The 14,540-nt window shown below is 39.4% G+C and overlaps 1 protein-coding gene across 1 annotated transcript in view; it reads right to left on the bottom strand.

Annotated features, from left to right (window-relative positions):
* FHOD3 (formin homology 2 domain containing 3) overlaps positions 1-14,540 on the bottom strand; it is a 519,848-nt gene that overhangs the window by 497,820 nt on the left and 7,488 nt on the right. The gene's annotated exons all lie outside the window — the stretch shown is intronic.

Raw genomic sequence — 14,540 nt, forward strand, 5'->3', positions numbered from 1 at the left:
GAGGCCATTATCCTAAGTGAAATAACCCAGAAAAAGAAAATCAAATACCACATATTCTCACTTATAAGTGAGAGCTAAATAATGGGCACTCATGATATAAAGATGGAAATAATAGGTACTGGGGACTCTAAAAGGGGAAGAGGAAGGAAGCAAGGTTGAAAAACTACCTGTTATGTTTACTGAATACCGTCTCAATACTGTATTCACTATTCGGATGATGGTTTCACTAGAATCCCAAACCCCAGCATTACGCAATATACCCATATAACAAAACTGTACCTGAATTCATAATGAAATAAAACTAAAATTAATTTTTTTTTTAAAGCTAAGGTAAGAAAGTTTCTCAGCTGCAACCACGCATCCATTTCTTTTGGAAAAGGAAGGTTCTATCAGAGCATGGGAACTAAGGATCCTGGAGAACCAAAAACTTGGAAACTATATAAGCGGAACTGGGCCATAGTCTCCTAGAGTAGGAGAAACTGGCAACATATGTCTGGCTAGAATTCAGCATTGCTATGAATCAATGACTGCTGTGTGTCTTCCAATCTATTTTATTTGTATTATATTATTATTATTATTATTATTATTATTATTATTATTATTGAGATGGGGTCTCACTCTGTCACCCAGGCTGGAGTGCAGTGGCACGATCTTGGCTCACAGCAACCTTCGCCCCCTGTAGATTCTCATGCCTCAGCCTCCCAAGTCGTTGGGATTACAGGCACACACCACTACATCTATCTAAATTTTGTATTTTTAGTAGAGACAGGATTTCACCATGTTGGCCAGGCTGGTCTCGAACTCCTGGGCTCAAACAATCCACCCGCCTCAGCCTCCCAAAGTGCTATAATTACATATGTAAGCCACCACACCTGACCCCAGTCTATTTTTAAATGTGAGTGCCTCTTGAAGTTATTCTGTCCCAATTTCACCATTGTATATTGAGTGTGAAAGGGCCATACACTTTGTCTTTTTAGGTAACAGGTCTCTGCATCAGAGCAGTTGTATCTGAGGATAAAGTCCTCATCTGCATGCAGATTCAAATAATGGTTTCCTCACCACTTTCCCAGCCTCTGCCCCTTGCCCAGTTCTAAAACCAATGTCATACAATTTAGGGGTTTGTTATGGTAGCACTGTACTTCCAGGCACCAATTTCTGTTTTATTTAGTCTTTTTTGTATAGGAAACCACCCCAAAATGTAGTAGCTTAAAATAACAACCATTTTATTTTCTGTTGATTCTGTAGGTCAGCAATTTGAGCTGGTTTTAGCTGGGATCACCCATGTAGTTGCAGTCATCCAGAAACTTGACTGGGGCAGATGGAACTAAAATAGCCTCCTTCCATGCCTGGTAATGTATGCTGGCTATCAGCTGGTTGGTCTAGATGGGGTTAGAATGAACCAGTTAGAATGATTCATCTCTCCTCCTTGAGTTTCTCATCTAATAGGTTAGATCTGGCTTCTTCATACTAGTAGACTTAGGATAGCCTTCTAAGAGATCAAGAGTGGAAGCTGCAAGATCTCTTGAACCCTGGGCTTAGAAATTATGCTGTATCAACTTTACTACTTTTTTTGGTTGAAGTAAGTCAAAGCCAGCTTAGATTCAAGAAGTGGGGAAATAGATTTCACTCCCTGATGGAAGAAGTGAAATCACATTGCAAAGAGGTGCAAGTACCCAGATATGAAGAAATGTTGTAGTCATCTCTGCAACAATATAACACATGCTATATAATTCTAAGTTAGAATGATTTTTACTCAGAATTTTGAGGCATTACTTCATTGTCTTCTAATTTTTCTTGTTGCTATTGAGACTATTTATGCTGTGTTATAAGCTGGTCCTCTGTATCTGTAGGCTCTGCATCCATGGATTCAACCAATGCAGATTGGAAATATTCAAAAACAGAACAGATGCTCGCATCTATACTAAACATGTACAGACTTTTTTTTCCTTGTCATTATTTCCTAAACAACACAACAGCTATTTACATAGTATTTACATGGTAGTAGATATTGTAAGTAATCTACAGATGGTTTAAAGTATGCAGGAGGATGTGCATAGGTTATATCAAATACTACACCTACACCATTTTATGTGAAGGACTTGAGCACCCATGGATTTTGGTATCCAAGGGAGGTCCTGGAACCAAACAACCATGAATATCAAGAGGCAACTGTATAGGTAACTCACATTGTATAGGTAACCTTTTTTTCCTCTCCCTTTGGAAGCTTTTTGAACCTTCTCATTATTCTCAATATACTGAAATTCCATGATGATGAGGTGCCCTGGTGTGGGTTCTTTTTCATTCATCCTGTTGTCATTGTATGGATATTATTTAATCCAGAGATCCTGCCCTTTGATGTAGAAATGTTCTTATATCTTGTTTTCGATCATTTCTTCTCCACAGTGTTCTCTGCTTGCTCTTCCTAGAACTCCTATTATTCAGATGTTGGACCACTAAGCAGATTCTCTCATTTTCTCAACTTTTCTGTGCTGTTAGTCTCTCTGATTATTTTCTTCTACTTTTTGGGAGATTTCCTAAACTGTATTTCCTTTTCTTCTACTGAATATTGTATTGCAGCATTCATGTTTTTACTTTTCAAGAACTCTGTCTTGTTCTTTTTCTTTTTTTAAAATATATTGTTATTTCCAGGATTTCCCTGATATTATTAACTACATTTTCTTTGATGTTTTCTTGTTTTTGCTGCACTGTTTCTGTTTCTGTGCACTTTGGGTTCTTCCTTTCTTCTTTTTCTTTTTTTTCTTTTATAGTAGACATTTTCCTCAAATGGCATGATCCTTGGCTGTTCATCATATTGAAAGCCAATTGGGAGGCTGGGCAATGTGGCCCACGTCTGTAATCCCAGCACTTTGGGAGGATGAAGCAGGCAGATCACTTGAGGTCAGGAGTTTGAGGCCAGCCTGACCAACATGGTGAAACCCTGTCTCTACTAAAACTACAAAAATTAGCTGGGTGTGGTGACAGGTGCCTGTAATCCCAGCTACTTGGGAGGCTGAGGCAGGAAAATTGATTGAACCTGGGAGGCAGAGGTTGCAGTGAGCCAGGATTGCACCACTGCACTCCAGCCTGGGCAACAGACTGAGACTCTGTCTCAAAAAAAAAAAAAAAAAAAAAGAAAGAAAAAGAAAGAAAGAAAGAAAAAGAAAAAAGAAGAAAAAAAAAGAAAAAGAAATGAAAAGAAAGAAAGCTGATTGGAAACTCTCAGGTATAATAAAGGCACTTTGCCTGGTGGACTTCTTTGCAGACCAAACTAGTGAACAGATGGCTCATTTCTTGACTATCTTTAGGTCTTTCCTCTGGGGTAGTTTACTTTCTCCAAAAAAAAATTAACAACACTGCCCTTAGCCCAGAACAAGAGAGGTCCCTGCCTTGGGCTCCATGCTTTAGAGGGCCTCACCCTGGCCCTGCTCCTGCCATCCTTCCCTATAGGGCAATTCCACAGGACCAAGATGTTATGCCCACCTCAAGCTGCTCCCTAGACTATTCTCCAGGCACCAGGACCTCAGAATTCCCTGCCCACATGGCTCTGAACATGTTCCCTTTATGCCTGTGTGTGTCTTCTCCAGAGCATCTGTAGGGATGCACCCCTAAGCCTGAAAAGGGGCTAAATGGCAGCTGATTGCAGGGGAGAGTATGGACAGAGTTTGAATGTATAGTTTTTAGTGTCTACACATCTGGGTTTCATGGCTCAGGGGTGGGAAGAAAATGGCTGTAGGCTATGGCTGGCAACCAGGAGCTGGACCAGCTCTTCACATGTCACTGTGCTCCTATGCGGAGTGCCAAGGATTTTGTCAGAGTAGGAGGCTGGCACATATTTTACTTAATATTTCTTATGTTTAATTTATGAATGTGAAATATTTAGACACATGACATATGGGTATGCATTTGAACTTTTGTCCTGGACCCCATTGGTGCTGGGAGTGGGCCTGCATCTTTCAGCCTTCCAGCCTACCTAGAACTAGGCGGGGAAAGAAGCAGGGTCACTCTGTTCACTCCTCAGTTCCTGTTACTCTCCCCGCATTCTTGTTGTCAGGCACACTTCTACCTTCTCTAAATCCTGAAGCCACTCTGGTTCATTTTCTCTAGAGACTGTACATGCTGCCTCCTTGGTCCTACGAAGGTGCCATAAACACAATGGGCTACACCAGGGAAGAGCTGGAGTGTATGTTCCTTATGATACACTTGAAAGCCTGACTCCAGCGAACCTGAACACGTGGATCTGCATGCTAGTGAAATACTGCACACTTTATATTGCACATTTCTACTGGAAAATACTATGACTGTACCTGGCAATATTTTCATAAATATTATCCTGGAATTCCATTCATAATCTTAGAAAATCATTTAGCAAGAGCAAAAAAAATATGAATAAGTAAATAAATAGCCATGTTCAAAAACAAGGTTTATTGTAGTATTAATTATAAAATAAAAAACTAGAAATGTATATGTCTATCAATATGGGGTATAGTTTTATTACTTATAATACATGAATACAACCATGCATTATTTAAATGTACTTAGGAAGGACCATGTTGAAATACACAAAATCTTTAGAGTAAAATAGAATACAAATAGTGTACATTGACTTTAGCCACTGGAAAGCAATTGTGTGGGGGTAGAAGGGTTTTGGGTGTCCAATTTTCAATTATTTTTTGTAAGGTAACATCACCTTTTCTGGCTAAAAAGTTTTAGCTAGTTATCTATTTAGAAACAAAAATATTTTACCAAACTGTGGATAAACATGACATAATATTTGCTGTGCCCCAGGAGGAAATAGGAGAATAATATATATTTTTTTCTTTGAGGAGTTTTGCTTTTGTCACCCAGGCTGGAGTGCAGTGGCACGATCTCAGCTCACCGCAACCTCCGCCTCCCAGGTTCAAGCAATTCTCCTGCCTCAGCCTCCCAAGTTGCTGTGATTACAGGCACCCACCACCATGCCCAGCTAATTTTTGTATTTTTAGTAGAGACAGGGTTTCACCATGTGGCTCAGGCTGGTCTCGAACTCCCGACCTCAGGTGAACCACCCACCTTGGCCTTCCAAAGTGCTGTAAGCCACCGTGCCCAGCTGAGGATAATAATTTTTGATAACCAGACATGCTTCCTGCAACAGCTTCAGCACCCAGGTGGAAAGGAAATCCCCAGGTCTCAATGGAGGACTCTGTCCTGACTGCAGCAAGTAGTGTCTCAGAGTGATGTCAAAACAATTTGTTTGCACCCATAAGTTGAAGAGAAAAGACCAGGACAGGTCTTCATGGGACCCTTTAGAAAGTTAACAAAAAGTGCTTCACTCTGTAAACTGCAAAAAGCACAATAAAAGTAACCCTGGAGAGGTTGGGCGGCACTTAGACGGACAAGGAAAGGAGGCAGTGAGAAACCAGGCAGAGGGAGATTTGTTACAAAGGTAACAAGGTTTCAGCTCAGGTCTGTTACTGTGCAGGCTTCTTCCAAAGCCGCTTCTCTTCTCATGCAAGTCAATCTTTTTGTATCTAATTTTTAATTTGTGGTTTTATATTGTTTGTTTGTTTCTGTTTGAGGTTGGGTTTTTACTGGTTTTTGGTTTGTTTTTTGTTTTGCAGGGTTTTTTTTTTTTTTTTTTTTTTTTTTTTTTTGAGACTGCGTCTTGCTGTGTCACTCAGGCTGGCTCACTGCAACCTCCACCTCCCTGGCTCAAGCAGTCCTCTCACCTCAGCCTCCAGAGTAGCTGAAACCACAGGTGCATGTGGCCACACTCAGATAATTTTTAATATTTTATAGAAATGAAGTCTCACTATATTGCCCAGGCTGGTCTCAAACTCCTGGCCTCAAGTGATGCTCCTGCCTCAGCCTCCTAAAGTTCTGGGATTACAGGTATGAGCCACCGCACCCGGCCTGATTTTGTATTCTTTTCCTTAAAGTTGACTTTAAATTGCATAAATTTTAGGCTCACAAAACCTAGATCTGCTGCTGAGAGTGGGTACTATATATTAAAGCTCTCTCAATGCACACACACACTCTACACAGATACATTAAAATACTCTGTATATGTGTGTGTATATATACATCTCTATACATATTAAAAAGGTTTTCTATATGTACATATATTTATATATTTGTACATACAGTCACACACCCACTCAGAGAGAGAGAGAGAGAGAGAGACTCTACCTAATGAAATCACCAATTCAAAGCAGCGTCCTTAAAGAATTCTAAGAAAAATAGGGAACCCCGAAAGAATGGTCAATGTAAAGTAGGTTTAAGTAACCTGATCAAGAAATAATTCAGAAACCAACTTTTAAAGGACACCAACATCAATACTGAAAATCATCTCAAATCTGGTCCGTTCAGTAAGCCAGGCAGAGGGTCAGAGGCGTGATCATGTTGGCCATCCTTCTCTTCAGAATTTGCTATCCCAATTTGCAGTTTTTAACCTCTTGAAGAAACAAATTCTGCACTTACCTAATGCTGCCAGCAGGTGGTAGACTTGGATTACTCAGGCATAATTATTTTGCGGCACTGAGCTAAAATACAAACTGGCTCATTTGATCTCGATTTTTTAAGATAGATCCTGTGGTTTTCCTCACTTTTTGGATGAGACTTAGTAAGACTTGCTCATATGGTATGATGTTTTCCATGATGTTTATTTGGAGATTTGCAAGGTGTTATGCAGAAGTTAATTCTGTCTGCACAAAGAGGAGAATAAGAAAAAGACTAAAAACAAAAAGGAAAGACAGGCTGCCAGGTGGATGGATCCTAGCTTTCCTTCTGCTACCAAGAGCGTCCCGAACTCTTCCCTTGACAAGAAGAGCCTCAGCCTTTCTTGGAGATCCAAGGTGCTGGGAACACTTCCTGCCCAGTGAAGGTTTCTGCTGCTTCCAGGGTCCTTGGATGGCTCTTTGTATCAGCACCCTCTTCAAGTGCTAGCCAGCGTTCAGCCCTAGCAGTGGATCTCTGGATCCGCTGGATCCCTGTAGCCTGTGCTGTCCTCAGCATCTTACCCCTCCCTCCCGGATAAAGGAGAGCTGAGAAGGATGGGACACAGTTGGTCTAGATGGCTTCTTCTGATCAGAGGGTCACTCCAAAGAACAAATGCCACTCACTGGAGCCAGCCTTCCAGTGCCTAGAGTCTCTCATCACAGCTGAAAAGTTGTGGCATGCTGAAAAGTTGTGACATGCTCCAAATGCCTTTTCCTCTCTTCACTTGCTGAAGGTCCTGGGGGCCAGAGGTCATTGTTTGTGGAAATGGACATGGCAGCTTCTGCATGGACAGCCTTTTTTTTTTTTTTTTTTTTTTTTTTTTTTTTATTTATTTATTTTTTTTTGAGATGGAGTCTCGTTTTGTCACCCAGGCTAGAGTGCAGTTGCGTGATCTCAGCTTACTGCAACCTCTGCCTCCCGGGTTCAAGTGATTCTCCTGCCTCAGCCTCCTGAGTAGATGGGATTACAGGTACCTGCCACCATGCCCAGTTAATTTTTTTGTATTTTTAGTAGAGACAGGGTTTCACCATGTTGGCCAGGATGGTCTCAATCTCCTGCCCTCGTGATCTGCCCACCTCGGCCTCCCAAAGTGTGGGGATTCCAGGCGTGAGCCACTGCACCCAGCTCATGGACAGCTTTCTGTCATCCCAAGGAGATGGCACTGCTGGGATCATCTGTGGGACTTCGCTTTCAATCTCGCAGGCCAGACTGCTCCCTGCTAGATGTGCACCTGGCTCCTGAACCTCCACGAAAGCACCATTGTCCTTGTGATCATCTGATAAGAGCCATCTAGCTCACTGAACACAAGAACTGTGGGACCATGCCCATGCCTTAAGCCTGTAATCCCAGTGTTTTGGGAGGCTGGGGCGGGAGGATGACTTGAGCCAGGAGTGTGAGGTTACAGTGAGCTATGATCATACCACTGCACTCCAGCCTGGGTGACAGAGTGAGATGCTGCTTTATAAAAAAAACTGTGGTCTTGTCTTTTCTCACAATCACCATCCAGTGCAATGGGAGGTGCACAGTGGCCATCACAGCTCATGAACAAATCACTTGCTAATGCTTATATTTTTAATATTTTATGTGTATCAAAAAGCAGTTTCTTTAATAAACAATAATGGCTTTCCTTGAGTGAGACGAGCAGAAAATGGATGCTTGAGTTAAGACGCCTGGGTTCAAAACCTGGCCCCACTACTTACAAGTTCAGGGACCTAGGGCAAGTGACTTACTCTCTCTGTGCCTCTGTTCCCTCATTTCTAAAATAGAGGTGGTAATAGTCATAGATTTCTCATAAACTTGTTAAAGAGGATTAAGTAATTTAATACCTGTGAAGTGCTTACAATGGTGCTCACAATGACCATTATTCAGCAATTTATCACAATGGTGAAGAGGCAGACCTAGGTTCAAATCTTCTCCTTGCTCTCTATAAGTCCTCTGATCTTGATTGGGTCTTTTAATCCCTCTAAGCCTCAGTTTCCTCATTTGAAAAATGTAGATATAAATACCTACCCTTAGGTTTTTTTTTTGTTTTTTTTTTTTTGAGACAGAGTCTCCTCTCTCTGTCACCCAGGCTGGACACTGCGCGATCTCGGCTCACTGCAAGCTCCGCCTCCCAGGTTCATGCCATTCTCCCGCCTCAGCCTCCTGAGTAGCTGGGACTACAGGCGCCTGCCACCACGCCTGGATACTCTTTTTTTTTTTTTTTTTTTTTGTATTTTTAGTAGAGACGAGGTTTCACCATGCTAGGCAGGATGGTCTCGATCTCCAGACCTCGTGATCCGCCCGCCTCAGCCCCCCAAAGTGCTGGGATTACAATGATTACAGGCATGAGCCACCGCGCCTGGCCACCCTTAGGGTTTTTGTGAGAATTAAATAAAATGAAAGTGAATGGCTCTATATGCATTCACAAGTAGAAAACAAGTGTTATTTGTATTAATAAATTTAATAAGAAATAGATTTTAATGTGCAAAAAACTATGATCTCAATAACCCTACTCATCTTCAGTTACTGCAGTCAAAATTCCAACATACTACTCTGCCACTAAGTCACTAAATGAGTTGTTTTCCTCCATGTTTTATGAGAAAAATCATCGTGCTTCCACTGGTAAAAACTAATTATTGCTGAGTGAATGATTAATTCAGCATCATTAAGCAACTATGTTTTTTAAAAAGGCTAATTTGAGCTATAAGCAAAACATGTAGAAAGGGTACAACTACCATAAATTCAACATTTTGAATAGATTTCTCATAAATCTGCTGCTTTAAATGCTAAATAAACATTAAAAATTCATTGAGACTTCTTAGCTGAAGCCATGTTTTAGCAGGATTTGTAAGTTTTTTCTTAAATTGGGGACAAAACTGTGTGTGTGAAATCATGTTTAAATGCTTCCCTCATGGGAACAATGTTGAAATTAGTGACTAGATTATTTTAGTGGTTTCTGCTTATACATTGGTTCTACCCACTAGATCCTCGGTCAGCTCCTTAAGAGCAGGGACTATGTAAAATGCATCTTTGTGCCCCCAGCACCAAGCACAGTGCTCGGCACTATGATCCATCAAGTTTCATTAACCAGAGCTGGTGAAGAAGGCCAGGAGAGGAGGGTAGTGAGCCAGAGAGGAGCCAAGGGTGGCATCCAGCCAAGATCTCAAAGGGATGATAAAAGGTGTTCTAAACTCCCAATAAGCTGCTCAGAAAGCCCAGGGCTGAGTTGTTTTCAAGAATCCTGGAGAGCCACCACATGTGGCTCAATGCAAAGAACAGAGTCACAGGAGCATTAACAGAAGCTACACAGAAGGGCACGAGTTATTGGTGGCACAGGGGAAAGTCTGGAATCCTATTCACCAAAGCATTCAGGGTTAAATGCGTCTCTGATAGGGTGGTAGGATGAGAGGTTATTTCTTTTTGCTCATCTCTATTTTTACTTTTCCCACAATAAGCTTATATTTCTGCATCAGTTCATTGCTCTCGGTGACTCTTAGATCCATCCTCTGAAAGGTCTTTTCTTCTCCATAACACTCCTTGGGTTATGTCCTTCTAAAGTGCCCTTCTGAAAGGGGCACTTTTGAGAATGTGCACTTTTTGGTGGCTGAATAGCCTTATCTTTTTTCTTTCTTTTCATATGAAGTCAGAAGCTTAGAAGTTTTTTTATATCTTGAATAATCAGTCCCCTTTAGTCCAGACTGGTGGTGCTTTTGCTAATACAGATCTTTCAAAAATAAATGGAAGGTTTTTATTTTTGTCCACTCTATTTATTAAAATTCACACAACAATTCTAATGAGGAATGATTGACAAGAATTGAGCACATGGGGCTTTTATGGTACTACACATTTAAAACTTTCTAGAAGCCCCAAGGTGTACCTTAATTATTTAAGAGTTCTTAACTAATTATGTGATGGCCATGATTTTGATGTAGTCCCCTCCTAGCCCGAGCCTGAGTTTATTTCTCTTCATTAGAACTTTGCCGAACTCTGCAAAAACGAGCCCCAGTGCTGTGATTTTTTTTCTGTATTTCTTCTAACATATGCCATATGGTTGGCATATGGCCAATGTCTCAAAAGACGACAGGCAGCAGTTTGGTAAATATTTTGCCACAATATAATAAAGGTTATCAACCTTCCAATTTGAAACATTTGGGTCCTTACTATTCACTGATGTGCTACACATCAGGCACCACATTTTCTATCAGTCAGAATTCTTAGTTGGAAACAATAGAAACTAATTCTCACAAAACTAAGCAGAAAATATGTGTAATAAAGGACATTGTGTAGCTTGCAGACTCCCCAGAGAGCCAAAGAATCAGCTTCGGAGATTGCATAGCTACTCCAAGGTAGACACCACTATAGGCTCTGCCAGGCATCGCACCACAGATCGTACCACCATGCTCACTGCCTCCATCACTACCACCAGTAAGCCATGGAGATTTTTGCTTTGCTTGTTAGAGCAGTGAGTATTATTTACACTAATATTTCTTCTACTTGCTAAAAGATGTGTTTAATTACAAGTGAATGTTGAATTTCTATCAAAATTGTTCTCTTCATTTACTGAGACAATTTGATTTGCTCCTTTAATCTCTTGTTTTCTAAAATTAAACCTTGGCATCCTTGAAATTAATACAACATAATCTTTGCAGATATTACTGAAGTAAGTTTGCTACTTCTTAAAGAATTTCTGAATTTATGTTCATAAGTGAGAGGAGCTCATAATCCTCAGAAATGGCTATATGAATATTAAATTGGACTGAAGAGCAAAGAAAATTTCTAAGGACAAAGAATATTACACATCAATAAAGGAATAAGTTCATCAAGAAGCCATAGCAATCTTAGGGGTAAATGCACCAAATAACATAGCTCCAAAACACATGAAGCAAAAACTGATACGGCAGAAAGTAAAATACTAATAAGACAAATACACATTGTATTTAGAGATTTTAGCAACCAGACAAAGACAGTGCAAGAAAAGAAAATTACAGACCAGTATCCCTCATGAGCTTAGATCCTCAACAAAATATTAGCAATCAAACACAGGAATATATGAAAAAAATAAAATATCAAGATCAATGAAGTTTATCCAGGACTAGCAAGACTATTTCAATATTTGGAAACCAATCAATACAGTCCACCATAATAACCACAGAAGAAAAATCACATGATCATATCAATTGATACAGTAAAACCATTTAACAAAATTCAAATCCATCCATAATAAAAGTTATCAGCAGCCTAGGAATAAGAAGGCAACTTTCTCAACCTCATAAAATGCACCTACAAAAACCTTATAGCTAAATCATACAAAATGGTGAAAGATTGAAAGCCGTATTCCTAAAATCAGGAAGAAAGCAAAGATATCTACACAATACACATTCTTTTCAAGCACATAGAGTATCTCTAAAAATTGACCATTTTTCATGAACCCGGAGGTGGAGCTTGCAGTGAGCGGAGATAGCGCCACCACACTCCAGCCTGGGCGACAAAGAGAGACTCTTTCTCAAAAAAAAAAAAAAAAAAAAAAAAAAATTGACCATTTTTATGATGACCATAAACCATGAACCATTTTTTTGGACAGGGCCATAAAGCAAGTTTCAACAAATTTCAACAATTGAAATCATACAAAGTGTGTATTCTGACTATAATGCCACTAAACTAGAAATAACAAAAAAGTACCTAGAGAAACCCCATATGTTTGGAAATGAATAAAAACACACTTTTAAATAACCTGTGTATAAAAACAAAATCACAATGGAATATTAGAAAACATTTTTATCAGAATGGTAACAAAAATACTATGTATCAAAATCTGTGAGATCAAGCCAAAATAGTACTTAAAAGAAAATGTATAGCCTTGTAAGAATATATTAGGAAAAATGAGAATAAATTAATTAAGCATTCATTCCAAAAGTTAGTAAAACAACAACAACGGCAGTAAATTAAATCCAAAGACATTAAGAGGGAGCAGGTGCTGAGGAGAGAGCCCCTCACTAGCTACCACCATATGTTCCAGCCAGATACCACATATCTCTATCCCTCAGAGAACCCTGACCAGCCTCTGGTGCAGTGGTACTCCTAAGTGAACTCGCTCTTTTGGAGGTTCACCTGATTACTCTCTATCAGCCTGCCAGGCACACATCTGGAGCTGGACCTAGGAATTGAAGTTCTGTGGGCTAGTGTGGGCTAAGCAACATTCCAAGGACATGGACAAGAGATTGAAAGAGGTGTCAGGGGCAAGTCAGCATTTGCTATCCACTTCATTCAGTCCTATTTTGTCCTCAAGTGTGATCCAACCATTGAAGATTTGTACATAGAGCCATGTGTAACTGCTAGCAGTGCAACAATGTGTGATCCATCAAGAGCAACTTGGATATACTAAACATTTTTATCAGAATGGTAACAACAATACCATACTTCAGCATTCTGTGTATGTTTACTAAGCCACATTTGTTAAACACATTGCTCAAATCTTTTATAGTTTTACTAATTTTTTGAAGGCTGTTTCTGTCGATAACTGAAAAAGATGTATTCAAATTTCCCTCTTGTGATTATAGAATTGTTTATTTCTCTTCTTAGCTCTTCCTATTTTTTTTTAACCTTAGTTTCCAGTTGGATTAGAATGTTCTTCCCATTTTGCTTTATGTCTCTTGAGAGTTTGTTTTGAAGAACATGAAAATTTAGAAGTCTTTCTTACGATTTTTAAAAATTTAGGCTGAATTTGTTGTATGTTTCCTTTTTTAGTCCTAATAATGTTTGTGCTTTTTCTTGCCAGAGGTTTGTAGTATTTTTTAGGATTTTAAATTACGTTTACTGCCCTTTTGTTCTATGTTTCATTAATTTGTTTTCTGTTAGTTTCTTCTTCCATTTTCCCAGAATTTATTTTGCTATAATTTCTCTAACTTTTTAAGATGAAGTTTTTAGGTTTCTCCTTATATAAGTATTTTAGGATATAACACTTGTTCTTTGTATTATTTTAGCTTAATTTGCAAATTTTTATGTATGATATTTTAATATTGGTATATCCTAAATGTTTTCTAACTTCTAGGATTTTCTTTCACTTATGAGCTATTCAAAAGTGTTTTTAAAATATTTTATATATAGGCCGGGCGCGGTGGCTCAAGCCTGTAATCCCAGCACTTTGGGAGGCCGAGACGGGCAGATCATGAGGTCAGGAGATCGAGACCATCCTAGCTAACACAGTGAAACCCCGTCTCTACTAAAAAAATACAAAAAACTAGCCGGGCGAGGTGGCGGGCGCCTGTAGTCCCAGCTACTTGGGAGGCTGAGGCAGGAGAATGGCGCAAACCCGGGAGGCGGAGCTTACAGTGAACTGAGATCCGGCCACTGCACTCCAGCCTGGGCGACAGAGCGAGACTCCGTCTCAAAAAAAAAAAAAAAAAAAAAAAAAAAAAAAAAAAAAAATTTATATATGTATCCTAGTTGTTATTTTTGATTTATAATTTGATTTTGTTGTAGTCAGAGAATGTGGTCTGTATGATACCTATTCTTTGAAATTTGCCCTAGGTCTAGGTAACGCATGGTCAATTTTCACAAATATTCCACGTAAAAATACGTATTTACTCACTGTTTGGTTAAGGAATTTATGTGTATTCACTACATGAAGATTCCTTTGTTCTTCAGCTGTATCATGGCCTTACTAAATTTTGTCTGATTTATTTATTGTTCACGGGGAGAACTTTCCCATCATAATTGTGGATTTCTCAATTTCTTCTTATAATTCAGTCATGTTTGGTTTCATTGTTGCATGGGTCTTAAGACTCTAGTATTATGTTCCTATTGGTTTAAACTGTTGTGTGTTCCTGGAGAATTTAACCCTTTATCATTATGTGGTGACTTTATCCCTAAACGTGATTTTTGCCTTAAAGCCAAATATTAAACAGGTAATAATTAAAATATCATCAGTTCTAATGTACCTATACCAGCTTTCTTTTGATTCGTATTTGCCTGGAACATCTTTTTCCATTCTTTTACTTTCATCTTTTTTGCTTCCTTGGTTTGTCTCCTTTCTGCAGCATATGGATTTTTTAATATTCAATTTAACCATAATGCTTTGAGGGGTC

This window comes from Chlorocebus sabaeus, chromosome 18, assembly GCF_047675955.1.
Source record: "Chlorocebus sabaeus isolate Y175 chromosome 18, mChlSab1.0.hap1, whole genome shotgun sequence".
NCBI lineage: Eukaryota > Metazoa > Chordata > Mammalia > Primates > Cercopithecidae > Chlorocebus > Chlorocebus sabaeus.